The sequence below is a fragment of the Felis catus genome, chromosome F2 (genome assembly GCF_018350175.1).
Source record: "Felis catus isolate Fca126 chromosome F2, F.catus_Fca126_mat1.0, whole genome shotgun sequence".
Classification (NCBI taxonomy): Eukaryota; Metazoa; Chordata; class Mammalia; order Carnivora; family Felidae; genus Felis; species Felis catus.
The window spans coordinates 43,723,792-43,748,050 of NC_058385.1; the positions used below are offsets into that span (position 1 = coordinate 43,723,792).

The following is a 24,259-nucleotide window of genomic DNA, read 5'->3' on the forward strand; positions in this document are numbered from 1 at the left end:
ACGAAGGAAGGTAAATTCTAGGCACTTGGGCACTCTGCACTGTGAGCGAAGTGTCCCCAGGAGCCCTTAGACAACGTCTGATGAGAGTCCCAGGTGTAAACCGCGGGCAGTATCACTCTGGTAAGAGACCCAAAGATCTCGGCAGAGGACAAAGGGGGGTCTGACACAGTGGGGGTTACACGATATGATTTTTGTAAAACATCTGGCACGGTGCCCGGTGCAGAGAGGGCCAGGGATGCACGCCCACTCTTACTGTTGCTGTTGCCACCATGGTTCTCATAATAAAAATACGAGTGCCACCCTCTTAGGCATTCTGCCAGGGAATCTGCTCTACGGGCCCAAGCCGAGGAGCTGGTGGTCAAAGCCTCTATGCAGGTAAATGTTACATTCAACGTACAAGAAAGAAAAAGGGCACTAACATTTATCGAACTCCTACTGTTCAAATGTCAGGCACGGTGCTGAGCACTTTACATGATCTGTCTCATCCACTTCTTATAACAGACCCATCTGGTAGGATTAGTATCTTCATTTGTACGGCTAAAGAAACAGATCCAGAAAATCAAAATGAATTACTCATTGTCACACAGCTAAAAGGCAAAGGAGCCAGCATTCAAATGTGGTTATGTCTAGGTGATAAGGCAATATTCTTTTCACCTAAGCTTCAGAGGCTGCCCTTAAGAGATGACACAGCAGAGCCTAACTGTTGCCTGTCCAATATATTCTAAGCAGCAATGTGCCCAGCTAACATAATAGATAGTTCAATTCCCCTCGCAACTAAGGATGGCCAACAGAAGTAAATGAAGTCATTGTGTGGGGCTCCTTTAAATAAAATGGATCCCATCAGGAAGCATTCTTTTTTCCCTTCCCCCTTCCTTCTTCTCCTACGTAGAACACAGACATGATGGCTGGTGCTCCAGAAGCCATCTTGGGCCATGGAGCTGGAGACCTGTAGTTGAGCTCTGAACTTATTCTAGGTATCCGGACTTATTTTATATGAGAGAAAATAAACTTCTATGTTACTGAAGTCACTTTCATTTCTGTTGTCTGTTTCTAGCAGCTGGCCCTAATCCTACAGATACAGATTATATGATAGTTATGAGATCTTTTAAGAAAAAATTTACTATCCTGAATTAAAGTGAACTACCCACTTGCCCCAGGCGCTCTTTCCTGGAAAAATGTTGACACATTTTTGTGCCATGCATTTTGTGTCAGATTTTTTGACATGCTATGAACCTGAACCCATTAAGTCCCAACCAACATGTGGTTTTCTTTTTTTTTTTTTTAAATTTTTTTTTCAACATTTTTTATTTATTTTTGGGACAGAGAGAGACAGAGCATGAACGGGGGAGGGGCAGAGAGAGAGGGAGACACAGAATCGGAAACAGGCTCCAGGCTCTGAGCCATCAGCCCAGAGCCTGACGCGGGGCTCGAACTCACGGACCGCGAGATCGTGACCTGGCTGAGTCGGACGCTTAACCGACTGCGCCACCCAGGCGCCCCAACATGTGGTTTTCTAAACACAACAGATAAAGTCAGATAAATTGCAAGCAGCCTGAGGTTTCAGAATTTCCAGGGCAGGTATGATTTCCTACATGTTGAAACTGGGGAAACCGGGTCACGTGCTGGGAGATAAAGCCCTGATCTGACAGGGTTCTCTGCAACCCTGGAATCACACCCACTACCTCCTGGATTTCTACACCTCCCCACATATCGCCCTTTCTTGGTCTCCCATAGAAGCAGCAACTGGCTTCTTCCTAGGGAAGCAACAGTATTTGGCCCTGTATCTCCCAGCCCCTAGACTTCTCACTTTTCAATGCTTTGTTTCTCTGATCTCAGTCCCAGGAAATGGTGTGTGACTGATGACCTGACAATGGCTTCAATCTATATTCTGCCATTTGCAGGAAGAGTTTACCAGAAGCTTCAGTCAATAGTGGAAGCTCCTCGGTCTGGAGCCCAGTGGAAGGCTTACAAAATCAGGGATGGTTTGTCAAAGCAAATTTCACATGCAACTGATTCCAGCACCTTGGGACAGGCTGCTGGAATAAATAATCACCATACACATTTTGTTAGCTATGCCTCGTTAGAGATGGATTTTTGGAAATGGCATCCTGAAGGCTGCTTATCTGTCAGTGCTCCTTATTAAGCATGGTGAGTGTTCCAGATTGGCTTTTGTAAAAACTTAGACTGTTGCCATGGCCAGGTGCAATTCATCACGGTTACTGGCATTGTGGGAGCCCGAGGGAGGGGTGTGAGGGCCCGAGCTCACCTTCAGAACTTGCAGCTTCAAGTGCTGGAGGAAAGCTGGGGAGAAGTTTCTCTGCAAAGTGAAAGCTTGATCAGAACTCCTCAAAGAAGGATGTTGATGTCAGTGTGACAAAATTCCAGCTTCAAGTCACTGTGACTCCCCACCCCTCTCTTCTCTGTGTCTCTTTCTTCCCCACTCTTCGAGGTACGTTTGACTAACTGCTGGGACCGCCTCAACGCAACAAAAATACATGGGTGGAAAATGGTTCTGCCCTCAATGGACCAAACTGAGTCAGAAGGTGGAGAGTTCCTCTTTATGGGCTCCAGGCAGGGCTCTAACAGGGGCCCTCCCTGAGGGGCCCTTGCTCCCCCATCCCCACCACGTGAGGGCAAGGACTGGCCACTGAGTTCTCCATTCCCTGAGCACAGTATAGCCCTGGTATACAGTAGGTGCTCGCTACACAAATTGAGTTGAATTGGATTGTCACATCCTCTGTTTGGGCTTCTTTTAACTTGAGTAGTTTCTCTAACATGAGAATTACTAGCCAGGCCCTCTCACACACTCTAATCCAGCCTCACTGCTTCACAATAGGAGCATTCCAGTCAGCCTCAGCGCAAGGCTGTGGGCAGAATGGAAACTGCTGGCAATATTGGGACTCGGCAATATGACCAATATCTCCCCGAGACCCTAGCAAGTTGAAAGTTGTCCTGTCAGGGGTGCTGAGGAACATCAGTATTATGTTACTGGTGAAAAACAAAGACACAGAGAGGTTACTTGATTCAGATCTCTGACAATATTAATGCAGGGATTCTTATGCATTGTGAAAATCTAGATGTATCATAAAGGCAAGTTAAGAAACACTAACTTAAAAAAAAAAAGGAAAGAGACACTAACTTACTTTACAAAGGGATCCCTTTATATTTCCTTAAACCTGCCAGCTGTCTTTGTGCTCATAAAATGTAGTTGTTAACCCCAAAATTGTTATATACAAATTTCAGCATCATGTTTGGTCCACAAAGCAAGGCGTATGTGTCTGCTGGAGCTTGGTCCTAGTCAGTCTGTATCCGTGAGGATAGTATAGAGCTCATTCCCACATTTCCACATAAGAGTCTGGGGTTCATCGGGGTGTGTCATCAAAGGGTCTTCGTCCAGTTCCATTAGGTGAAAAATAAGGGACACAAATCCTAAGCCCTTTTGGGAATGGCCCTGCCTTCAAGGGACCCAGCTTTGCTACAGCTTGATGCTAAGCTGAACAACTATTGGCAATTTTGTTCATCCTTCTGGGCCTTATTCTCCCAGGGGAAAAATAAATAAGGGGTAAGATAAGTCAATTTTATGTTCTTATCAGACCTGATTTTGTAGGTTTCTAAATCAGGAGGAACAGAGGCAGAAGGGTGGGAAAGGTTAGATTGGGCAGGAATGGTCACCTCGTCCAAAAATAAAGATGATGAAGACCTTTTATTCAAATTCCCATCAATGTTCTATGAATGGCTGCAAGATTACTTGTAAGAACACACTGGCCAAATGCACTGCATCCAAGCTTCCCTTCAACCTGGGATAGGCGGTGTTTGTGAAGGATACATTTCTCAACATCCACCAGGAAAGTGTTTCCATTATCCATTTGATTTCTAAAGCTTCAAAAGGAGAGATTCCTGTGTCAAGGAATCAGCACTAAGGCTGGGAATCAGGAGAGCTTTTAAGTTCTCTCCAAAAGTAAGGTTGCACTCATTAACTGTTTTCTCCACAGAGGCCACCCTGCCAGCATTCGGCAGGATGAACGGTGACGATGTGTGGTGCTCACAGAGCAAGGATCTACTGCAATAACCCTTGACTTATGCTGTCTCCCCTTATAAAACAAAGGCATTAAGGTTATGGATGTGTTCGTGAATGAGAGGTCCCCTGTAAAGAAAGATTCTAGGACATAAGTAATGGCCAGTGACAGTAGGGACTTCAGGGATTCCTAACAAATTAGTGCTCCCTGCACTTCAATCTGTCTGCTTAGCCTATGGCCAGCTGCCCAGACCTGTTCAGCTTCTCTAGGAACAAAGAGAGAGAGAGAGAGAGAGAGAGAGAGAGAGAGAGAGAGAGAGTGCTATGTCATCCCCAAGGCTCTAGACCCCAGTCCTGCAAGGAAGGAATTACAGGTGGTGGGTTATTTAGGGCTCAGCCTGGGGCTTTCCTCGCTCCAAAGAACATCTTTCTCTTTTTCCTTGTGATGACTACTCATCCATTATCTCTTGACTAGGATCCCATTGAATGGAATGCAGGATGAACAATCTCTATGGTTCGAACCTGCTCTCCGCGTTTCTGTGAATCCAAGGGATGTGTCAGGGCTGCCATATTGTATAACTCTAAAGGGCTCCATTCACATCACGGCCCCAGGCAGTGCTTTGGGGGGTTTATTTTTAACCCCACTTGGCACCTAGTAAATCACTGACCCACAACCTGCATTTTTAGTCTTAAAATCTAGATCTATTTGTTACCTGTGTACTCAGTATTTTTTCTGCTCAGATTCTAATAATACTGTATACAATTCTTGTTTCCTAGGCCACAGCAGCCTCAAGAAAAATCGAGCTCTTGGCCTAATTTACAAGGTCACTGGCTCCAAACCTCAATCTTGTTAACAGGCTAACAACCCTTACCTCACCTTCAAGTCATGCCCCACCCCTCTCATGTGTATGAAGACCTTTGTAAGCCCTAGGCTACCCCTACATCACATGAAATATATTAAAACATACCCATAGCTTTCAAGGACAGATAGATAAAGAGAGAGGGGGAGAAAGTGAGTCACATATATTGTCTATATATATAATATTGTTATTTATAATATATCATTTTGCTATACATTTTTGAAAGGATGTTTAATTTTCATAAATTTGAATGTGTGAAGAATAAATTATGTTTATGATCCAAACATCCTACTTATTATAACTATATGAGAACTATACTATGCGTAACCCATTATTAGATGACCTAATGTTATATTTTACATACATTTCTTCATTTAATAATTTTAACTTTCAGGAGGATGAAGACTTTTTACTCAAATTCCCACCAATGCCCTCTGAATGGCTGCAAGATTACTTGTAATCTACAGCTGATAAATATTTTCATAAAACCTGAAAAGCTTGTAGGCCTAGATATAGGAACTCCTATACTTATTCCCCACATCCCCACATTACCCCAGCCAACCCCAAATCTCTTTCTAGTGAACCCAAGTAACTCCTGCTCCTACGTCGTGGCTACTAGGTGGGTATTGCTGTTGGATTCATATTTCTGTGGTGCTAGGTTCCATGATTACCTGAGATGACCGCACCACAGAGAGTTGCGGCTTTCTCTTTTCTTTCTGGGGGCCTGAATAAATCCCAATGCACTTATTTTCCAAAGGGCCCTAGAAATCTGTCTTGGCATTCCAGAGTGACCTACGTTCACACCTTGACAGCATTTTACACTCTTCAAAGAACCATTAAGAAAGGTAAAAAATGTTTTAACATTGTGTGCCAACTATACTCAAAAATAGAATGATAATAAGATGTTTTGACTCAGAAAATTGTTCTGTCCGGAGGATATTTCGACTCCTAAGAGCACTACCACCTAAGCCACAGTTATATCATCACGGATACATTTTTGTACTGAAAGTACTTTTTAAAACAAATTCCATTAATTCCTTTAATTTCTTGATCAATCTTTTTAAACAGCCCAGTTAAATCCTTTACAATTCTTTCCACTTTTATTGGTATTGTATTTCATGGAAGTTATTTTCACTGGGATTAATTCTTTCCCATGCAAATTGTACAATACAACTTTGACTATTGACCAGTGTGCTTTGTTTATATCAAATACGAAGATTGTAACTTCTGCCCCAGAACATTGACTGTATAGACATTTTTCTACAAAGTTCAATTGTTCCTAAATCAGGCTCCACAGATTAGAATTTTACATTGTGCAGCTTTTAAACACTATCTGCTTTATTTTTTTTTATTTTATTTTTTAACGTTTATTCATTTTTGAGACAGAGAGAGACAGAGCACGAATGGGGGAAGGTCAGAGAGACAGGGAGACACAGAATCTGAAACAGGCTCCAGGCTCTGAGCCGTCAGCACAGAGCCCAACGCAGGGCTCGAACTCACAGACCACGAGATCATGGCCTGAGCCGAAGTCGGACGCCCAACCGACAGAGCCACCCAGGCGCCCCAACACTATCTGCTTTAATTTCTGTCGATCATTTCTCCCAGTGATATTCCTTAGGAACTATATAGAAAACAGAGAGTGGTATTACTCTCCTAGCAAAGCCACAGTCTGTTGGGGGCTCATGCCCCTTCCTCTAGCAGAGGAGGCCTATGGTTTAGGGCTGGATTGTGTACAATGAGTGGATAAAACATGAGCTCTGGAATCAAATCATCTGGGTTAAACTGGGCAAATTATTTCAACTCTCAGTTTTCCCAGGGGGTTAGTTTCCCATTGGTGGTTTCCCATTTGTGAAATGGGGTCGATAGTAGTACCTGAGCCAAGGGTCCCCATGAAAATCAGGGCATAATGCATGCAAATTGCTTCACGTAGTGCAAGGCGCTAGAGCCTAGTAAGAACTGATGGCTCTTGTCATTACCCCGATCACCTTAAAAATTCTATCAGTTATCTATTACTATCCCCAAACCTAAAGGCTTAAAATAACAGTAACTCTGGCTGAATTCTATTCTGTTGTATGTATACACCGCACTTTATTTATCCATTCATTTGCTGATAGACATTTGGGCTGTTTTCACCTTTGGTCTATTACGAATAGTGCTGCTGTGAACATTCACTTACAACAGTTTGAGTACAAAATGAAATGAAGAACTGATACCTGCCACAACACAGATGAATGCATTATGATAATGAAAGAAGCCAGCCACAAAAGGTCTGTCTCCATAGAGACATAAAGCAGATTGGTGGTTGCCAGGAGCTAGAGGCACGGCGGGGGTGAGGGTGGGGGGGGGGGGTGACAACCTGCTTAATGGTACAGGGTTTACTTTTGGGGGTGATGAAAATGTTTCAGAACTAGAAAGGGGTGGCGGTTGCACAACATTGTGAATACACTAAATGCCACGGAACTGTCCGCTTTAAAATGGTTAATTTTATGTTCAGTGCCTTTAACGTCAATTCGAAAAATGTATAATAATAGCAATTTATGATTTCTCATGATTCTGTGGGACAGCTGGGGGGCTCCGCTGGCTTCACCTGGGCTCTGCTCAGCAGGAGGGCTGCCTGGGAGGGCGGGGCCTCTCCTTCCAACCGGGCTTTCTTCCTCAAGGAGTACAGTCCAAACCTCAGCAACTCCTGGGGCTCAAGCAGTTACCCAGCCTCTTGCCCGCTTTACATCTGCTGATGTCCCATTTGCCAAAACAAGCCCCAGGGCCGGGCCCAGAGCCCATGTGGGAGGGGACTATGCGAGCAGGCCAGCACCGGGAGGCATGGTTCCTTGAGGGTCACACCGAGACCATCCTCCACAGGCTTCCTTCTAATCTTGGACCCCAACTCTGGTAGACTCGGGCCTGAAATGTCTCTTAGACCCTAACTGACTCAGACTCAGACTCAGAAAAGTTGGGCCTTTTTATGCATGGCTTTAGAACGGGGGAGGAGCAAGCCTTAAATATATTCAGAGATCACCACGTGGAATGAAACTCCACTTTCTTCATCTCTGAACCCAAACTGCCACTTAATGTGGAACAGCTGAGTGCAGGAGCAGCGGACCCTCAATGAAAGGATGGGCTTCACAGCGTTCAACTTGGAGGGCTCCGGATTTCCCAGTCCTGAACTGCCCAGGGAGTCCATCCTAAAGGGCCAGGTCAATTTGACGACTTACCCTCGTGCCCATAGAGATAGCCTCTGTCAGTTTACAAAGGATCTGCACACACGTTATCTAACTTAACCCCTGCGAGGTTGGTACTCATCATCTCCATCTCGGAGAATGCGGTGGAGCAGGAGATGACTGCCCAGACCCTGCTCTGGGATGGACTTGTTGCCTCCAGCTGCCAGCCCCTTCCGGGCGTGCCTTGCTGTAGAGGGTTGCTTCACCCAAGGGCATGCTCTTTCCTTTCCAGGCAGCCCACGTGCAGCTGATAGTGGCAGGGACACAAAGGTCCAGGCCCTTCAGCCCATGATAGGACAGCTCTGACCGGCTGCATATACTGCATTTCCTCCAAACTCCCCAGGGAAGGGGTGCAGATCACCTTCTCCCCTGGCCGATTCTATTCCCTCCCCTTCCATGTCACACGTGTTGATCCCCCAATAAACATTTTGGAGCCCAAACTCCATCCCCATGTCTGCTTCCAGAAACTCCACCTGCTGCAAAGAACCTGAGGCTTCTCGGCCCCCAACATCCAGAACCTGGAAACTCAGGACCGCCAAAGCGGGTGCCAAAGCCCAGGCTCCCTGCACCGAGTCCTACTGCCTTGTAATCTCTACCCTTCTGGGCAGGAGGCCCATGTCACTGCAGGGTATGTGATTCACTCTCTGTATGGTAAGTGGTGTAGACACAGCAGGAAAGTTGTCCTGGAATACCTCTGTATCCCGCAGAAGCGTGACATCTCTTTCATAGGGTTCGCAGGCTGTGTTTCTGACCACTGTGGGAAAGACAGGCATGGAGACCCTTTCCCGAGAGCGGGTTTTGATAGAAGCAAGGAGACAGGGAGCCTGCGGTAGTAGTAGCTACTGCGTGGGGGGGGGGGGGGGGGGGGGGGGGGGAGGGGCGGTGCCAGACCAGCACCACAGTGTGCGGAGGCGGGGGAAAGAGGGCCAGAAGAGATGGCGGACAGGGGGGCACTCAAGACAAACCTCACACTCTGGCCCAGGAGCCAGCGCTTCCTGGAGATGACAGGCTGTCTGCTTCCTCATAAACTTCCTCACAAACTCTGGAAGCCAGGCAAAGGGCAGAGCACAGCATAGTCAGAATGCTTCCCAGAATGCTTGGAGTCCTTGCTTCAGCATCCTCTCAGCAGCGCACACTGCCCCCCACCCCTCCCACCGTCTTCCCAGGAAACCCATGGCCCACTGCTGTGCCTGGAGCCCGGAAATCTACTGCCTCAGACAGGAGAGGGTTCAGCTGTGAGAAACAGGGACCCAAAGTACTGGTGACTTACAGTGTCTTTTCACACATAAAAATGCTGAGGAAACCAGTCCAGGACCGGTAGTATGGGGACTCCACAGGCTCTTGGGGAGCCCAGGCTCCTTCCAGCTCACAGCTCCATCACCCCTGGGACACAGGCCACATCCATGTGACAGAAGGCAGGATGGAGGAAGGGGTAAGGACAAAAGGGGTAAAGAGGAGGCACTGACTGCCTTTAAGGAAGGTTTCTGGGTCCCGAGGAACAACTTGCGTCACACGATCACATCTATCTGCAAGGGATGTAGGGAAGTGGTGCTTTTCTTCTGGGACCACATTCTACAGCTAATGACTGAAGGGGCAATTTTGGCAAACAAGGAAAAGAGATATTGGGGCAACACCAGCAGTCCCAACCCCTGTGGGGTTTCAGTTCTACAAGGGTCACCTCCCAGTTAGTGAATCTGGGGAAGTCACTCTGTCTTTCTGTGTAAAAGGTGTGATAAAGGCTGTCCTGCCTCCCCACAGAGTTCCTTGAGTGTCAATGAGACATAGAAATACCTGTGAAAACAGGGACACCTGGGTGGCTCAGTCAGTTGCACATCTGACTCTTGGTTTCAGCTCAGGTCATGATCTCACGGCTTCGTGGGTTCAACCCCCACATCAGGCTCTGCACTAGCAGTGTGGAGCCTGCTTGGGATTCTCTCTCTCTCCCTCCGTCTCTGTGCCTCCCCCATTTGCGCTGTCCCCCTGTCGCACTCAAAGTAAATAAATAAACATTAAAAAGAAGAAAAAGAAAGAAGAAGGAGGAGGAGGAGGAGGAGGAGAAGACAGAGAAGGAGATGAAGAAGGGGAAATCTCTGTGAAAACAAAGCAGGATATGTGGACCTCAACATTTGCTCTTTGTTTCACCAATGTGTGAGGATCCTTTCTTGGATTCTCAGATACGCTCACCCCCAGCTTTCTCCCAAAAAGGTACAGGTAAAGATAACTAAGTGCTAGTCACTGTGGTAGTAGTTTTACCTCACCTTATTTAGAACTCATGAAAATGCTATGATATAGGCAGTCTCTCAGGGTAGATTTGTTGTTTGCTACTCCACTGCCTTCAAAGACTTTGAGATCTGGCGAAATCTGTTGAACAATCTTAAAGTTTGGGTTTGTAATATGGGGAGCAGGGAGTGGGCACAGACAAATCTGCAAATAGAGGGAGAAGAATTTCGAACTGTGGGCAATCTTGGAGGACAAGAGTGGAGACGTGAAGAGAAAGAACTAGAAAGAAGACCAGAAGCTGCCTGTTCAGTGTCCCCAGATCAACTGTAAAGTATACCAGACTTGCAGAGTGCTTGCTAAGAGTGGATTTTTGTGGGAAGTGCTGAAAGCCCCTGCGTTTTAAGTGTGGGCTGATACAGAGGCAAAGAGGCTGTGGTCCTGGCCTGAAGCTGGGGCAGCGGAGTCCACAGATCATAATAAGCCGGCTTCTGGAGGAGGACTTAGATTTTCACAAACCATGGCCTATGGTCTGGGTCTAAGGCATCAATTTCAAAATCACTGTGTGTGATTTGGGGGGGAGGGGGGTCCTGAGACTTTATCTACCATAAACATTATTATCGCTGTATTAAACATCAAGAAATTGGACCTCAGAGAAGTCAGGCTGCTGTCACACAGCCAGTAAGTCTTGGCACCAAGGTTCAAATCCACTTCTGTCTAGTTGCAAAGCCAGTGCTCCCAGGGAGTACCCCTACTGTCCCTGTCCCCGTCCCCACTCCCCACTACCACCCTGCCTCGTCCCACACACCCTCTGCCACTCTCAGCCAAGCGTGGCTTTCCCTCCAGATCCACGCACAACTGAGGGGCTGAGCCAGCCGCCAGCCTGCAGAAGACCGCGGCTGGCGTAGGAGGCGTGGGGTCCAGTAGACAGGTCCCATGGTGCGTCCTGTGGTTTCACCTTTCATTGCAACCTCCAGTGGGCCCCTGGCCCTTCCTGCCCACAGCTGCGCGCCCTCCTGATGCCGGCAGAAAGAAAATTCCCCTAAAGGAGGCAGGTGGAAGGCGGCAGCACCTTCTTTCAAAGGCAAAGGGAGGTCATGGCAGATGCCCAGGACTGATCGATCTGCAGTGAGAGCCCTCTAGCAGTGGAGCTGAGAGTGAGGGCTCCACGGAACAGAGGGGCTCACACACAGGAGACAGGGACGGCCCTGCAACTGCCAGGACCACAGTCTCCAAGAGGGGCCGCTCTGGCTGTGTCCTCTCTTCAAATAAACACCGTCCCAAGACTGCCCAGGGCCAGGCTGCAGAGCTCGGAGCTGCCAACATTTCCGTTAGAAAGTCCTCATTTTTCGGGCTGAAAATGTAGCTTTCAGAGTTTATCCTGGGCTAAGACTTTTCAGTGTCATCTTGGGGGCCAGTTTTTAATTTTCATTGATTTAGATTCTGCAGGGATGAAGAATTCCTCCTTCCCACCTTCCCCCCCAATACATACCCTTCCAAAAATAACCAAAACAAAACCCCTAATTGTTGAAAATAGGTTTTACATTTTATTTTGGACTTTTTTTCTTCTGTGCTATGGAGATCAGAATACAGCTCAAGAGAACGAATAGTTCCTTTAGGCTGGGCTGGAACCTGGCGCGCCTCAAGATTTAGAACCGTGTGTATGGGCAGAGGCGGAGGGTGGGGGGTGACCTCACATTGGCCCTCAGGCAGGGCAGGAAAACAGGACACAAACCCTGCCCTAGCTGCAGGCAGGCTGAGCATCTGCCCCCCCCCCCCCCCCCCCCCAGAGGGCTACAGGGACCTCCAGGGCTCCTCCTGTGATAGGGTTAATTGTTCTCCAATCCACACCTAGCAACCACCTCCCCAGCATAAGGAGGAAGAGATTGCTCTGCTGAAGGCCAATCCTGAGGCCCGGGCTTCCCTCGCTGGCCCCACATCCTATCTATCACTTCATCGCCCTGTCTTCCCACGCCTGTCCTCATACAGCTGGCTCAAGTACAGAGTGAAGTTCAAGCACAGATGAAAGAAACAGGCGTTGGAAGGAGATATCCATGCAGCCTCCTGAGTCCCCTGCCTTAGGACAGGAAAGCCTCCCCTTTCTGGGTGGTCTCTGCTCCCTCTACCCTAAACCCGCATCCTCAGAACAAAGCTTGCCTGCTTCCTGCTTCTCACTCTGGCCCAAGGCTGAGCATCTCCTCCACTCTCCTCCTGATTGCTAAAGGAAGAAGTGTCTCCCTCACTTGGCTCCCAGGCCTAACTCCGCCAACTCCTGGGCAAAGTAATCTAGACTCTCACCTACCACCACCTAATTAGCCTCTACCCCTTCTACGTCCTGCCTCCTTTTCTCTTAGTTTCACATTTTGAGCAATTCATCTAAAACTTGGGTGCCTGTGCCTAACACAGTCTGTTAGGCATCTGACTTCAGCTCAGGTCATGATCTTGTGGTTCCTGAGTTTGAACCCCACATCTGGCTCTCCGCTATGAGTGCAGAGTCTGATTTGGATCCTCTGTTCCCCCACAACCACCCCTCCCCTGCTCGAACGCGCACGCGTGTTCTCTCTCTCAAAAATAAGTAAACGTTAAAAAATAAATAAAATAAAATTCTCTTCATTCTCTCACCACAGCCCGGCCCAAAGGGAAGTACGCGGAATCCATTAGTGCCACTGAGTAGAGCTCATCTCTTTCTCTGACTGATGTTCTCGTAGTAAGTTTGTGCACATTTCTTGTGAACACTCTTTTCCATGTTGTTATAAGCTCATTCTAACTCTGTTCTGCTCTTTGTCCCAGAGTAAATCCTGCCATCTGTGTGAGCCTCAGGAGCTTTGCCTGTGTGACCAGTCTTACATGCATCCCTTAACTGGCACCGTCTGGTGTTGGAAGACACCCACCCGTCTGTGTGTCCCTCTGCCACCCACATTATCCAGGGGTCACCTGTGTGGCTCATCCCCAGTGGAACAGAGCACTATAACAGATAAGAGGGAGTTACAGAAATGTAAGCCCTGGAATAGGAGCCAAGAGGAGGAATGAAGGGCAGACCCCTAGCCTAGGAAGAAGGAGTAAAAACTCCCAAACCACCCTGAGGTACATGAAAAGTCAAGGGGTTCCCAGGAAATCCCGTAATCCCATCCCTCAATTCTCTGACATACTAGCCAGTGTCACCTGGCTTCCAACGGCCTCAGGTGAAGGCCCCCTACTTCTGCTCCCTGAAGGAGCCCTCTTTGTATGTCAGTCGTAGCTGCTGGCCTCACTTCTTTAGACTACCAAGCCTCACATGCCCACGGTCAGCAATTGCTGTCTGGATTATCCGTAGCCAAGAGACACATCAGAAAATACAGAGGAGAATTACCAAAACCCTGAGAGAATAGTAACAAGGCTTACTGCCTTGAGAGCTTAAAGCAATGTGGGTCATATGTCACAATCAAGCTGTGACCAAATTTCTATAGTATAAAGACTATGACACTGTGAAGAAAGGCAAGGTGGGGAGTGGTTGGCACTTGATCCTCAAAAATAAGGTCTTTTATTTCTGCCCTTCCCACTTCCTTATTAACAAGGATGACCTGGGAATGGACTGCCATTCAGCGGGGATCTACTGGTTTTGCCTGCCCAGCATCCATCCCCCTTTCTCTGGTACTGGCACCACAATTTATCTGCATCTGGAAAAAAAAGTCATCTGTTCCTTATTGTCAGCCCTTGTAGTTTGGGTGGGACTGACCCCATTCCAGGCTCCAGGGCTGGGCAGTAACCCAGTTCGTAGGAAGTGGTTCAAGTGTACATGATGACCTAAATGAACCAGAAGAGGCAATCTCAGGCCTTTTGTTTTGTTTTGTTTTGTTTTTTGAGGAAAAGGAGGAGCAGGAAGAGGAGGGGAGAACTGAAAGGGAAGAAATACCTTTTCTCTTCATTAGAGTTGCTGCTGAAAGGGTGATATTTGTGGATCTAGAGAATCAAGCAGCCAGCTTGCCACTCAGAGGGAAAAACCTGCCTGAGAATGAAGTTAGTACAGAGGGAAGAAAAGCTGAGAGGTGAAGAAAGACATTGTTTGAGTCCCTGGATCAAGCCCTACCTGAAGCCCAGGACTGCCCCTGGACTTTTCAGTTGTACATGCTAAAACATTTTAAAAATTCTGTTAACTTTAATTCTGTTAACATTTTTTTAATTCTTATTTATTATGACCGCCACCAAACTCAGAACGTTTGTCTCTATTTTATAGATTAAAAAAAGAAAAGCTGGAGCTTAAAGGAGCTAAACACCCTGCCAAGTTGGCACACCCTAACTACCAACTGTCAGAGTTTGGGTGTGAGCCCACATACGCCTGAATCCAAGTCTTAACCACTCTACCCTCCAACCTCCCATTGCATACCTTTCTCCCAACTCTCCAGGTCCCACACCTAACTTTGGTCAACATTTACCAGTTAACCGTTCTGAAACATTTGACATCGTCACCAAGAACCCAAAGCCAGTGACTCTCTCCAGCCTTGGTTGGACCATAGCCCATACCTACTCTTCTTTCTTGGTTCCACTAGAGTTCCAGTTTTGGTTTTGAAGGCCATGGCTTCAAATGTAGACCTGAAGGCAGCTATGAGGTAAGCATGTTCTGCAATCTGCATCTTGTCTTTTGTTTTGTTTTGTTTTTTAGCCACGACATTTTCTGTGATTGCTCATTGGCCCAGAAGCTTCTGGAGTGCTCAGAGGCAGAGAAGTACCCATAGATGGCTGTTTGGCAAAACCGTCTCTTTTTAGATTGGCGTGGGTCACCATGGCTTCAGCTCAACTAGGGCAGAGGAGCATTTAAAATACCCAACTGGGTGGGGTGAGGTAGCAACACTCTTACAGCCCATACTCATTAGGACAGTCCCAGAAAAGGGAGCCTGCAAAATGCCATGCTGGGCATGATCCTCCCTTCTCTCTCCCAAACCCCAACCAAGGAGAGGCTGGAAAAATCAAGGTAAGCTTCTCGAGGTAGATCCTAAAACAAAAGTCCAAAAATAAAAAAGGCAGGGGGGGGGGGGTGGTGTCTCCCAAATGGTGACCTTAGCAAAGTGCCTGGGCCATGGGGAAAGTTATCCAGTTGAGGCTCTGGAGGAATGAGAACTCATATTCTGAGTTACCATTTGGGGATCTGGGGTTTCAAATGATAACAACTACTCCTAACCAATTTATTATAGAATCAACACACAATTATCAGCAAAGTATGTGTTTGTGTTTAATCTGTTCAAAGGATTACTCTAGGAACTGAGGCCAGATTGAGAAGATTGCCTTTAATCAGAGGCCAAATTAAAGTTTTGGCTGCTGTGCCATTTTGCTAAGCATTATTCAAATGCCTCTAATGTAACAGTTGAAATGAATGTTCATGCTTAATTTGAATACTGCTTAGCTCCACAGGGAACCCTCCCGCCCCACCGCAAAAGAAAAAAAAAATCATAAAATGTCACCCATACGTCGTAAAGCTACCAGTACTCATACATAAGTTTATGGATGGTTCGGATCTCTTGCCGAAGCACCAAATATTTTCTCTGGGTGGTCAGCAATATTGTATTTAACACCTAAAAATAATTTCCTTGGCCCAGAATATCCTCAAATCATTGAAAATTTTATGCATTTTCTTTGGAAGGAAATAACAAAAACCAGCAGAGGATACAAAAATAATTCCCTCTGGTTGAAAAGAGTTGAAATGCTTCCATCCAATCATGAGTATAACAAAGAAACTCACAAAATACTTTCAAGAAGAATCTGCTCAATTGCCCTTTGACCCAGAGACCATTCGACCATATGCTGGCTTTGTGAAATTTTTGTTTCATGCTTTCATTGAACTGTTCCCCTTATTTAACTCCTCCCCCGTAAAGTACATGCAAGCCTATATCCTATAGTTCTTTCAACCCACTGTGGCACCTAACAAATGCCTGAGATCAGAAAGGGAACAAAACAAGCAGTCTAAATCCATGAACAAATAGTGAATGTCTTCAGTTCTCCCAAGTACTCTGCTCTGCCTCTGGCAGTTAGACGGCCTGAGGAGCCGTGACTTTACTATCATGTGGCAAGTGCATATCCCACGGCCATGCTCCCTTCTTCCTTTCGGGTAACGTGGCCCAGACTTGGGGAACTAGTCCTGGTTAATGTGAGCAACTCATGGCAGTAATGTCTTGGCATATACATATATATGACTCATGTCTGGTCAATAAGATGTAAAGGAAATATTTTGTCCCCTGGTAAAAGAGAGTGTTGTGCAGGAGAAGCCCCTCTTTGCCCACTTTGTTACTTTCCTATGTTGGACACTGTCTCTGAGAATGTGATGCCTGGCACTGAAGCAGCCATCTTGGCACCAAGAGACAGATTTGAAGACCCAAAGTCCTTGCTAAGTGTATGCCACGGATGTTAGAAGGGCTAGAAAGATGGAAAGAGTTTGGAGACTTAAGAAAATAACCGGACAGCTAAACCAACCATGGGACCACTTGCTTCCAAATTCCTTATTATGGCAATAATAACTGCCCTTATTCTCGGTCCCCATTAGATAGGGTTTCTGTTACAGCTGAAAGCATTCTAATTAATCCATATCACTCTCATTAAAATTTGGAGTAGCTGTGTCTCCCTTCTTCTTCTAGGAGGGAAAACTATGGGAAAATGGAAAGTTTTGGAGCCAAAGGCACTCCATCAGTCAGAATTCTGGCTGAGAAACCCTGAGCAAGTTTCTTAACTTGCAGAGTAGAGTGTCAGTATTATTAACCGGAAAACGTACATAACAATGGAGGCTTCATAAGCTCATTATTAAGAAAACAAACCTAAACAAAAGATGGTGAAAATTTCACATGTCACAGTCTAGCATGGAGGAGGTGCTCAACAAATGTCAACTGCTTTGCTTTCTTTCCCTCCACATGCTCCCTGTGTGGAGCAGAATGTTCAGTGAGTTTTGGGGGAATAGGGAAATGTCCCTATGGAATGTCAAGAAAGAATGATTTTTCACCATCTTTCTTATTTGGAGACAAGAGCAGAGATAGGGACAGCTGTCTGTGTGGGAGGCTGAAGCTCAAAGAACAGCTTCTGACCCACAGGCCTATCTAAGTTGCCTCTACACAAACAAATCCCCTCATTTAGTAGTTGCGATGGCCTTTTGTTGAGCCTGGTGCCTTCTGTGATTCAGCCTCTCTGTCACACCATCTGCTCAGGGCCTCAACAGAGGCCGACTCCTTCTGAGCTGCTTCAGGCCATGGGAGTCTGTTGCCCACAAGCTACCCACAGCTGGGAGTCTTTAAAATGTGGACTCAACTGCTCAGTGGGCAGTGATCCGAGTGGGCACACGTGCCCTGGCAGCCTCCAGGCACTGTGGGCCTGTGGACAAGCAGCATGCAGTCTACAGGTCTGTAGGCTGTATTCCAAAGCTGGCTTGTTGGCCATTCTCATTCCCTCTCTGGGCACATATCAAGATGTGCCCCCGCCCCCATACACACATACACATGCACACACACAAACATGCACATGTATTCCCACTTCCTGGTGAGTGAGCACAGTGATAGCTATCCTCTGAAGAGCTGGAAGCCTATCTTCAGCCACACTCCCTCCTCCCTCCCTTCTGAAGGCAGGGGACAATGTTAGTCTAACTCAACAATTCAAACTGCATACCCTAGACTGAGAGGCAGGGCAGAATAGTGATTAAGACTTTCCACTCCCAGCTCCAGGAATTACAATTTATGAAACATTGAATGAGTTACCTAAACTCTCTTGGGCTCTTTTATCTCATCTGGAAAATAAGGATAATAATAGAATTGTTACAATGATGTGTTTAAATGTGCTTAGCACTGTGCCCAGCATGTGGCATGTGCTCAACAAAATGGATTCTCCAAATCTCAAAGCACACTTAGGAAGAGAAAGCTTCTCCTGCCATGGGACAACTCCAAGATATGGCCCATTCAGTCTGCCATTTTAATAGGTCATGGCTCATAAGACTAACACTTCCACCAGACCCAAATATTTGTCGGTGTGCATGCACTTGGGATTTAAGGGATTCAACAATGAATGAAGATACTTAAGAGCAAATAATACAGAGGAAGAAACAAACTCAAAGACAAAACCATAGTCACAAATTGTGATAAATCCTATGAAGGAGAGGGAACTGAGAATGAATACAGAGTGAGCAGTGGGCATGGGAATGCCATTTTATCAGGGAATCAGATAAGACCTCTTGCTGAGAGAATGACGTGTAAACATGTAAGAGCTCAGTGTCCCTCACATCAATGCTAGTTGCGTGAATAAATGTTCTCCCAGCCAGAGTGGCACTGACAGAAAGATGGATCCTCCGGGCAGGAGATGAAGTGCTCTCTTGATGGCACATCAAGGTCCTACAACCTCAGTTCCTGGGGAACAGTCTGTTTCACGATCATAACGTCCAGAACGTTCCTGGGTTTCAAAGGTCTTGTCTTGTACCTTTCTCCCCCTAAGTGTTCTGAATTTTCTTATAAAGTGCTCAGCACCAGGCAGAGCAGCAGTGGGCTTTGATGACCATTTTTTCCCAACAATCCTGGAATTTAGGCTATTTCCTATTGAGGCTTAAGCTAACCTTCTGCTAGATACCTCCCTGGGCTGCATTCTGCAGGCTTAACTTGTCTAGCTTGGTGATTTTTGGTGATACCACTGTTTTAGAGATTTTTCTAAATCTTGTTCTAAGCCAATTTTTTGAAGTCCTTTAAATTCAAGGGACCTCTTAGGAGAGAGCTCACACTATGTATACGTATGCATATATAAAGAGAGAAAAAAAAGTCATTGGGAGAATCATATCAGCTTTTTCTTGTTTTTGATTATATATTCGCGTGGAGTATTACTACAGCACACCATGCAGGGTATCTTTCCAACATTATTCTTTTGCTTTCCAGGTCACTTCCGTTTTCCTACTTGATTTCCAATATGCTGCAAGAGTGATTTGGTACTACTAAGTTTTTTGCCTGAGGTTGTACCAATGATAGCTTCCTTCCCCCATCATAATTTAACCCATTTGTATTCACTTCATGCTTCTCCTTCACTTGAAACTATTCCCAACCTCTGTTTCTGGGCACTTCTAGCCTCTCTGTAGTTTGTCACTGATGCCTTAAGGAATCTTTAGGGATCATTCATTTGTTCAGTTGTTTAATGAGAACCTACTATGTGTAAGCCCCTGAGCTATGAAAATAAAAATGATTAAGACATATTGTTTGTTATTATTATTCTGTGGCCTCAAGAATCTCACGGTCTCTGGTAAACAGAGAAGGACATGTCACTATGTTAGTTAGGTTCTATAAATTGAAGTGTGGACAAAATATTGTGGAAATAAAGAGAAGGGAGGGAAAAATTCAGATCAAAAAATATGGTCCCCGTACAACAGTATCTGAGCCATATTTGAGAAGGGCTGCAAGGGCTTTCTTCCTACGCTAACAGCTCATGCAAATGTTCAGGGTGTAAAAGAGCACAGTGGGCATCCAGAGAACCCAGTGGGCATCCAGAGAAGTGAGTCACACTGGCTGCAGCACAGCACATGGGGGCAATGGGAGAAAATCAGGGTCAAGGAGGAGTCTGATAAAAAGTTAGGAGTGGGGCACCTGGGTGGCTCAGTTGGTTAAGTGTCTGACTTCAGCTCAGGTCATGATCTCACAGTTCGTGAGTTCAAGCCCCACATAAGGCTCTATGCGGACAGTTTGGCGCCTGGAGCCTGCTTTAGATTCGGTGTCTCCTCTCTCTCTGCCTCTCCCCTGCTTGCACTCTGTCTCTGTCTCTCTCTCTCTCTCAATTAGAAAAAAAAAATTTTTTTTTAAGTTAGGAGCAAAATGAAGATCAACTGAGTAGCCAAAAGAAAAATGGTTGCAATTGATCATAAAACATGAAATAAATAAAAACCCACAAGTCCACAGTGATAGTAAAGAGAAAAGAATAACACACCCTTATTTGAGGCCATTAGAAGCAATTATTTACACTTACTTCTGATTCCAAAAATGGGTAATACAAGGAACAAATTAGACATTTATACTGCCTTTCACAAGGAAGTAAAGTTCACCACTAGATGATAAGGGCTGGGTGTTCCTTAGGAAAATACCAGATAGCATATGTAAAGGAAATGCCAAGTTCAGAAAGTCACTGTTTTGTATCCCACAGTGAAATAACGGATTTGGCCAAATGTCATCAATGGCTGATAAAACCTTGGGATGACACAATATCCTCACAGTAATCTCAGAGATTACCTACTAATTGTGATCACCATCTTAACTGATAGATCAAACCAACAGCACAACAGTGGGACACCTGTCACTGTGCCTTTGGAAGTGATGTATTATGAGGTACACCACTTTGTCTACGTAGTATTCTTGCCAAAGGCATTTCATCTGCATCCCTCACTTTACAAGAAATACAGGAGACAGAGGGAAAAGTTAAATTACACCAGGAAGAAGCCATCAAACAAATCCAGAATTTGGGACATCCTAGAAGACAACTGGCCTAGCATCTTCAGTCAATATCATGGGGGGGAAAAGTGAGGCGATTATTTTTGTTTTAAAAAGACTGAAGAGATAGCTAGATGAATGACTGAGCATTATTTAATCTTGATTTTAAAACTAATACTGTAAAATAATCTTGGGAACAATAGAAAAGTCCAAATATGGACTAAAATGGACTCAATACTAGATGGTATTTGGGAACTGTATTCTGTAGCCTGATAATGGTCTTATGTTTATGCAGCAGAAAATCCTTTTTTTTTTTTAATGTTTATTTACTTTTGTGAAAGAAACAGAGCACAAGTGGGGGAGGGGTAGAGAGAGAAGGAGACACAGAAGACAAAACGGGCTCCAGGCTCTGAGCTGTCAGTACAGAGCCTGACGCGGGGCTTGAACTCACGAGCTGTGAGATCATGACCTGAGCTGAAGTTGGACGCTTAACCAACTGAGCCACCCAGGCACCCCAGAAAATCCTTTTTTATGAGATGCAAGCTGAGTATTTAGGCTTCAGTGGTCAAGCAACTTTTTTCCAAACTGTTCAGCAAAACATATACAGACAAAATAAATATGGCACAAAGTTAAAAATCATATATGGGTAACCATTGTGCTTTGTCAACTTTTATGTATATTAAAACTTTTCATAATAAAAGTGTTTGAAATAAAATATATGTAGGGTCAGGGGCACCTCTGCCCCTCTTCCCCACTTGTGCTCTCTCTCCCTTTCTAAAATAAAAAAAAAAAAAAATTTAATGCAGTCATATAACAAAGGGCCTGTTACGAGCTTCTTAGGATTGGACCTTACTCCTGAAAGTTCTGATTGGTGATTGACTTGTTCAAAAGTTTCATTTTAGAAATATTATTGATTTATCACAGCCACCCAAGTAGCATTTACTGAACACATACATCAAATGTTGAGTGAGCCCTGAGTGAGGTGCTGTGGGAGAGAGGAAAACCGAAAAGGCACTGCCTGGCTGGAAGAGCACTAGCCATGTAACAGAGGAGATGAGACACAGAACACCAAGCACTGGTAGAGCTTTCTTGGCAAAAGAGGTGCCCAGGAGAGCTGGGAGGCGGGAAGTGCAGACGCACAGTGCTTCTGCCTAGTATGTGGTGTCTGTGTCAGCAGCACAGCCACATCACTCCAGAAATGATGAGCCCACAGGCGACTAAAATCTCCTGTCCATTCTAACCTCTTGAGCTCTCCTTATTCTTTGATGGCAGACCCCTACACCCACGAGAGATGCTGAGAAGTGCTGTTTCCCTAAAATAGAGTGTGGGAGTGTGACCCATTTCTGGCCCAAGGAACCTGACTCAGTTCTCTTGAGATCCAGAAGGGACTGCTGGCAAAGATTTCCTTCCTTGATAAAGACAGAGACATATGAGAAGACATCCTTTCCCTCCTTCCTGCCTGCCCTTACGTGCAGCTGGGGAACCATGAGAAAAAAAAGCCAAGAGAAGAGGAAGCTGTGGAGTGGACCAGAGTCCTACTATCATGGAGCCATGGAAGCAAGCCTGCAACTTCCTATCACCAGACTCCGTGTTATAGAAGAGTTACCTCCTTTTCCCCGAATCATTCAGATTCAGGTATTAAAACTTTGAGCTGATCCTGACCTTAGAACAAAGCAGTTAAAAGAAGCCTCAGCCACCGTTCTGAGCCACCCAACCCCAGCTAGTCCAGCTCCTAACTGAGCTCCGACAGCAGGCTGTAGTTTGGGATCGCCAAGAAGGTTCCCACTCATGCCAACTCTGATTGGCTGTGACTGACTAATGTGCCATGCTGAGGGGTCTGATGCACTCCGTGAAGGCATCAATCCAGGTTCTGTGGAAAGAAGTGCCTAGACTCACAGTACCAGATATCTGCTTGGGCCTTGTGTTTACCATCACAAGTATGGATGGAGTTTGGAACCGGCAGACCTGAGTTGAGTTCTGGATCTACCGCATACCACTTGGGTAGTTTGGGTCAAGTCATTTAACCTCTTTGAGCCATCTCAGGGGACAGTTGTTGTAACTGAGATAATGTAAGTGAATGTGGTTTGGGAAGCATGAAGTGTCACGTGGATGGTGACTATTTTGTCTTATATTTGTCAAACCTCAGCTGAGAACCAGGTTGACAGGAGGCAGGGAGAGGAGGAAGGAACTCAAGATTTGAGCCTTGGAGAATAGGTAACCAGAGAATGCTGATTTGGGGTACCGAAGCACAAAGTCAGAGTTCCAGATAAAACTGAACCAGCAGAAGTGAGTTATGATCTGGAATGGTGAAATACAGTTGAAGAAGATGCCAAAAGCAGAAGTAAAGATGCTAAGGACAAAGACAGATAAAAACCATAGGCTGAATAGCCTGGGTTCTCTTTTGTTTTGTTTTGTTTTGTTTTGTTTGCTGCCCCAACATCTGAGGGATATGTAACATCAGTAACAGTGGCTCACCAAGGCCTAAGATCTCAAGGGCTGAGAAGGCATAAGGGCTTTCCAAAATCTTGAAAGGGGCAACTGAGGGCAAAGTCTCCTCCCTCTGGGAGGCCACCCCAGAGCAGTATGCCTCTCTGCCTTGTTGCAAACCAGTGGAGCAGACCAGAGGCAGAAAGCCCCAAGTGTAAGGAGAGACAGTCAGAAGCTGATAAAACTTCCAGTAAGCTATGCGTAGCAAGTCTGTTTTGCTCTCCTCCCTCACCCATGGCATAGTCAAACCCAGCACACTTCCAAAAAAGCCCAGCCAGTAATGAGTTTAGAAATCAAAAGTCCTTTTATAATAAAATTCAAAGTTGAGAAAAGGGCCAGGGACTCCCCGCCTAATGAGAATTACTCCAAGAAGCCCTCACTTTTCAGGTTATTAAAAGCCTAATTGCTCTGTGAACTCTGATCTAGGAGGTCAGAGGGTGAAAAAGAGATTTTCTTTTAGCTCCCATATTGATCTAAAACATTCAGAAGCCCTATGCAGGAAAAGGTAAAAAAGAAATAGATTGACTGACAATCCCAGGCAAAATCTGAGAAGAGGTTGAAACCTAGGAGGGGGGCAGAATTCAAAGTTCTATTTGTTCACAGCTATATTTCTAATGTCTACACCAAGACTGGCACATTCAATAAATGAATGAGCCCATGGGAAGGTAGTGAATCCCAGATCAGATGGAACCCAAGTGGAGGGCTGTGAAAGGGAGGCCTGGTAAGTGGAGGCTTCACATCCATGAAAAAGCAAGTGTGTGAGCTGAACTGGGCAGAAAGCCTCCCCCAATTCCTAACTCCAGAGGAGTCCGCATGAATCCCAAGAAGAGGCTTGAGCCTGAAAAAGAGGCTGCTCTCCATACCGATTTGCACTCCCCATATCACTAGCAGTGAGGCTTTAGGGGTTTAAAAAAATTTTTTTTAGTTGAGAGCATTCAAAATTGGGAGATTCTACATAAAAATCCTGATTCTTCCCACTCCCCTTTGAAGATGTAGCAACACGAGGCCCGCAATGCCCCCAGGGAAACAATCTAGGCCTGCAGAACAGCCACACACAACTTCCAC

At 45.8% G+C, this 24,259-nt stretch overlaps 1 protein-coding gene and 1 long non-coding RNA gene across 5 annotated transcripts in view; one reads left to right on the top strand and one right to left on the bottom strand.

The window, feature by feature from the left end:
* The window catches only part of TSPYL5 (TSPY like 5), a 54,784-nt gene that overhangs the window by 24,800 nt on the left and 5,725 nt on the right, over positions 1–24,259 (bottom strand). The window lies entirely within an intron of this gene.
* LOC123383193 lies at positions 14,465–19,483 on the top strand. Its single transcript, XR_006592675.1, has 2 exons — positions 14,465–14,896; positions 19,175–19,483. It is a non-coding gene; the product is annotated as an uncharacterized LOC123383193 (long non-coding RNA).